Raw genomic sequence first — 5,448 nt, 5'->3', positions numbered from 1 at the left:
ATTGGTCAAAATTTGTTTGGAAAATGGAAGATTATGACATGAAAGCACAAGCTCTTGTAGCTTAGATACTGTTATTTCAGAACATTGTGAGATGTTAATTAATTAAATTATAGGTCATAAAACATACTGTTCAAGACTTATTTGTGCAAATAAACAATGAATTGTTTTTCATTGATGTGTCGACTGTTCATCATTCCATTGGTTTTTTTAATTTTCCTTTCATATGTATACCATTGTTTTCTGTAAGTCAGACGCCTAAACCATCTACATTGAATGCAGACTTTACAGACACCAGCAGTGAAACAACATATCCAGGGAATAAAAACATAAAGGATTATAGGGAAAAGTTTTATTTATTTTCAAATAAACTGTACAAAAACCATGTATTTCATTCCATAAATATTTTTCATTGTTAAACCCATGTTCACTGTACAGATCTTTATAAGGAGTTTATACTAATGATCTTGATCTTTCAAAACTAATTTCATCACAAATCTCTTACAGATTTCCAGTTCACTGTACTTATGAAACTGGGCACAAATGTTGAGAATTTGTTGGAGCAGCTGGCCCTCCAAGTTCATACACAAGGCCCAGACACAGAATATAGAGAAGAAATTCTTGCAATGCCATGTGATTCAGTGGAGGAACTAGAGGGCCTTTGCCAGAGGTTGGAGGAGAATCCCAAACTCTCCAAGAAGATGGTAAATTGGGGCCTTATTTTCTATTTAAAAAAACTGTTATAACCTTTATTTGCTGTTGTGAACCTCAATATGCATTATGCAAGTTCTGCGGCGCCTGTATAATTATTTTTGGGGGTGGGGTGAACATGTAGTGGTCAGCTGTTTTGTCTTATGGATGTAGGCCAAAACATGTTTAGAGATGAACATGTAACAGGTATTTTACTACATACACTATTACATATTATGTGGCTATTTTAATTCAATCCTTGAGTGAATGTCGTTTATGAAGTTAATAGATTCACGGTGGTTAATTTGGTTTATAATTGCTGTTAGTACATTGTGTTGCATAGTTAATGTTATCAAATTTTTTTAAAGTTAGAGAAAATAAATTTGCTTGCAAAACCATGGCAAAAAATAACCATATACAAGCATATTTTGTCACATCGATCATGAAATACTACTACTAATAATAATATCAAAATCAAAAAATAGTAATATTATTATTATTATTATTTTCAGATATGCTACTTGAGCTCCCTTGGCAGTTTTACAATTGGGGATAGTGTCTGCAGGATGATAAAAAAGCTTGGAACAAAAAGACTGGCCAGAGTATAGTCCAAAGGGACATAAAGGGAAAAAAGCATTTCAAGAGCTTGTGATATGTCAGGTTTTGATAAGTAAGTATGGCTTGATTTAAATTGTGTTTTTCATGTGACTTGCCAGAGATTTTTAAATGAATTGATAAAGTAACTTGAGACCACATTTCAAAGTACATGTTTTAAAAATATTCCATTGATTATTGCTGGCATTTAGAAAAATGCAATGCATCCTTTGTTGTGAAACTTATTTCAAAACATTGTATTACTCTTGCAGAAGCCTGCTTGAAAAATAATGGCAAAGCAAAGGCAAATGGAATGGAAGAGGCCATATCAGAGACCCTCAAATATGCACCCAACCAACGCAGAATGATAAAAAACAAGGTAATCCAAATGACTCTTATTTCATCAATATTGGATTCAATTTCGTCTTTTAAAGCATAGTATTTGCAAAGCGGATGCATTTCTAAACTGATAACAAAATCAGCTTATCCTATTGCCCAGGACTATCAGAGCTAGAGTACAGCTAACTACAATATACATACATCTTGTCTGATCGGACAAGTGCCTCCATTTGGAATTTTTATTCACATGAAATATTTGGACGAAATAAATTCATCTTTGCGCAAATTGATTGCACTATCCACTTGCCAGATATGACAAGTGCAAAGTTATCTTGTATCTTGGCTTAACGATATTAAGGGAAGCACAAGTGCAGGGAAGAAAATTTCATACATTTTTATAATGCTGATTAACATGACTTCTGCATATATAAGTAGTACTGAGATGATATGACTTTATTTAAGCATTACACTTTTGTTTTAATTTGCAGGTGCCTGAGCAGAAGAAGTAATAGATAAACTTTACAGTGGAGTTGGAGACTGATTCTGATTCATAATCTTAATTAAATCTAGAAAATAAACATTAAAGTGATGTTAAAATATATGTTGTATTGTTTCCTTCCTTCATTTTTCTCTTAAAAACAAATGTCTGAACCTTTAGTCTGTAAATTCAGTGGATTCCTTATCAGCCCATCTACTTTTACCTTACACCATGCTACTTTAAAAAAAAAAATGAATTATCTCCATTGGGGTAGGTCTTCCCAACCCCTCACCCTACTTTGTCAACTTACCTGCCACATTTAAATCTAATGGAAGGCCCTGCTGTAAAGCCTGTTAGTAAAACTACCCAACAAGAGGATTTCATACATTTGCAACTCCTAGATGGATGGTAATGTTTTCATTTCTGTAATGTAGATTTGGACATTCTTGCCACCAGTATGGAATATGTGTTTCAGAAACACAAGCAGCTTTCATCAGATTTGCATATAGGTTTTATATGTTGTGAGTATGTTGTAGGAAGTTTTTTTTAATAACATTATACAGCATTCCAGCAAGTTCACCAAATCACATTGCCACAACGTTATATGACATTGCCACAATCTTATGGCAATGTTATTTCAACATGTAACTGTTAGCTCTGTCACACCTCTCCATGATGATGACACCGACAGCCTGGAAGAGGACCCCTCCCACAGACTATTATGAAAGCAAGTTCAATTACAAATTTTATTAAATCGCTCTAGGTCTTCATTGCTTTCATGGCCAAATACATGGAAATGGAGGAAAATGAGGGAAGATCATATGATCTGAAGCCAGTGGAAATGGCAGAAAAGTGTCTGTATTGTTCACCAACTACGCCTTGTTCTTACAAAATGTGGCTGTTACATATTCCCATGATGATGTCACTGACAGCCATCAGTGAGGAATGCCCCAACAAGCATAATACAAATTCCTTCCATTGTAATTGTTACAATTCCATTCTGACTGCTCCGATGTCCTAGTGGTTAGAGCATCCGCCTCAGAAGCGGGAGGTCATGGGTTCAAACCCCGGCCAAGTCATACCAAAGACTTACAAAAATGGTATTAACAGCTGCCTCGCTAGACGCTCAGCATTAAGAGGTTAGTGTTAGGACTGATCGGCCTGGTGTCAGGATAATGTGACTGGGTGCAACATCATACTACATGTTTGCAGCATGATGCCCCAGTGCTATGCATCACTATAAACTGCCACACTGCAGACATCGTAGCAATATGACTGAAAAATTATTCAAGCTACGTTAAAAATCCAATCACACACACACAATTCCATTCTACGATCCAGAACTGACACTAATTCCGTACTACAGTTCTTGCATTTCAATCCAATTTTGCTTTGAAATGTGGTGCCACTCGATTCATAATGAACCCATTCATTTCAAACACTCGCAAATACTTACTATTCCTGTCTACAACTGAAAAATATCTATATAAAAAAACGTGTAACTGTGCTTTATGCAAGGGCATGGACATGCACAAAAACTTGCACCTGAAGCTTAAATAAAACCCTGACTTTGGATAAGACTTTACCAATCGATTACTCCATCTTGGGGTAAATTCCGACCATGGCGATTTATTATATATCCATTGACTGCTCCAGCTTGAAGGCAAAATCCAAACACATCCCTAAAAAGATAACAAGTATAACTGCTCTTTACCTTCTGTAAATGCCACTTGAGCTTCCTGATGCTGTTGTATCTGCCATTTGACAGAATCACGAATGTGGATATATTTCTTAATTGCCTCTAGTTGTTGAGCTAGTTTAGGTGTATGAAATTCCATAGTGCAGACTCACTTATTATTAATATTACAACAGTGATTTAATTACACATCACCTGTCAGCACACCAATGATAAGTCAGTTATTTTATAACACATCAACAAGCTTGCCCCTTGCACCCCCCTTTTTATTTGGGCACCTGTGGACATGAATCTGCAAGGCTCAAATTGTCATTTTTAATATAAGATCTCAACATTTTTAAGGCCTTAATTTTAAAGACTGATCCTTAAAACCCCCAAAAGGTCAGTACACCCCTACCCGTCTGGCGGATACAAGGCTCAGATCGGCATTTTACGAGGTTTGTTTACCCTTGTCCCTGCTGGTTAGAAGTACATAATAAATACAAAGTAGAACCTTGGTATGCATTTTCTTTGGCCATGTTTCTCATTTCCTCACACTTGTTTTGAAATCCTTATGTTATCAACTGGGTCACCAGCCTTCGTTTAGAGTAACAGCAAGTACATATATATTTAGGTCAAAGGAAACACAATAAAAATGTTTGATTTAACAATGACATATTTGCCTCAGGTCTGTGATCCTGAAGTGAATATTAACTGTCCATTTATTTTCTTGGCTTTTCTTTACTAGGAAATTGATAATAGAGATTTTTGGGATGGTGAAGGCAATGTAAAAATTGGTTACTATAACATACTTTTTATGCCATGTTTGAAAAAATAAATCCAATGGAAAGGTTATAGTCTGAAAATCTTCATTAAATTAAGTTAATATAGGGGAAAAAACTTTAAGAGTTCATAAATATTTTTCAGTGCTGAATAAAGATATAATATAACACTTTCTGCTGTGATTTTAATAGTTTCTGGCAGCCTGAAAACTTTGTAGAACTATAATGTATAAATGTTCTCAAAAGATTATGTTAATATGGGGGAAAAATCTGTTATGAAATAAACCGACAAGATCTTGTATGAATTCATGTTATCTTTAAATATGATATTTGTGTGAAAATATCTGGAAGAAAAAACAAGATGGTGCCACTCACACATACAATGTGGTTGCCACAGTGGCCATATTAAGAAACTTTTTATCGCTACTTCTGAATGGATAATTGTGTCAGTGTGTCAACATGTGTACAAAATACTTATGCTGATGTCTAGCAGGTCCTGAATGAGAATTATGGTGCTGTACAGACATCCTATAAGGCCACCAATGTGGCCATCCTGAAAATCTTGTTATCTTTACTTCTCCTGAATGAATCGTCATATCAGTGAAAGACTTCTTATGTCTAGTTGGACGTAAATTAAAATAGTGCCAATCTAACCTCCAATATAGCTGTTTTAATGGGCATCTGGAAAACCCTTTCCTTGCTACTTCTCCTAGATGGCTGGTCATTTTGACATTGTGCTTTCACTATATGACCTATTTGATGTCTAGTTGGCCGTAAATGGAACTATCCATTTGGTTTTGTTGTCTAGTTGGTCCTAAATGTGGTTTTTGCTCATAGACTTCTAATGGTGTTATAGTTGGTTCCTTAATGAAACTGCTGGACAAAATTAAAAG

The 5,448-nt window shown here is 35.2% G+C and overlaps 1 long non-coding RNA gene across 2 annotated transcripts; it reads left to right on the top strand.

Annotated features, from left to right (window-relative positions):
- The first annotated feature begins 510 nt into the window (after window positions 1–510).
- On the top strand, window positions 511–2,162 carry LOC149774612 (uncharacterized). 2 transcript variants are annotated; one of them, XR_016416757.1, is made up of 4 exons: window positions 511–701; window positions 1,200–1,357; window positions 1,554–1,660; window positions 2,109–2,162. It is a non-coding gene; the product is annotated as an uncharacterized LOC149774612 (long non-coding RNA). The 2 variants fall into 2 exon arrangements; XR_016416758.1 differs by lacking the exon at window positions 1,200–1,357.
- Window positions 2,163–5,448: the final 3,286 nt, after the last annotated feature.

This window comes from Sinohyriopsis cumingii, unplaced genomic scaffold (genome assembly GCF_028554795.1).
Source record: "Sinohyriopsis cumingii isolate HCF-2022 unplaced genomic scaffold, ASM2855479v2 utg000160l, whole genome shotgun sequence".
NCBI lineage: Eukaryota > Metazoa > Mollusca > Bivalvia > Unionida > Unionidae > Sinohyriopsis > Sinohyriopsis cumingii.
This window is presented reverse-complemented; position numbering and strand designations above follow the sequence as displayed.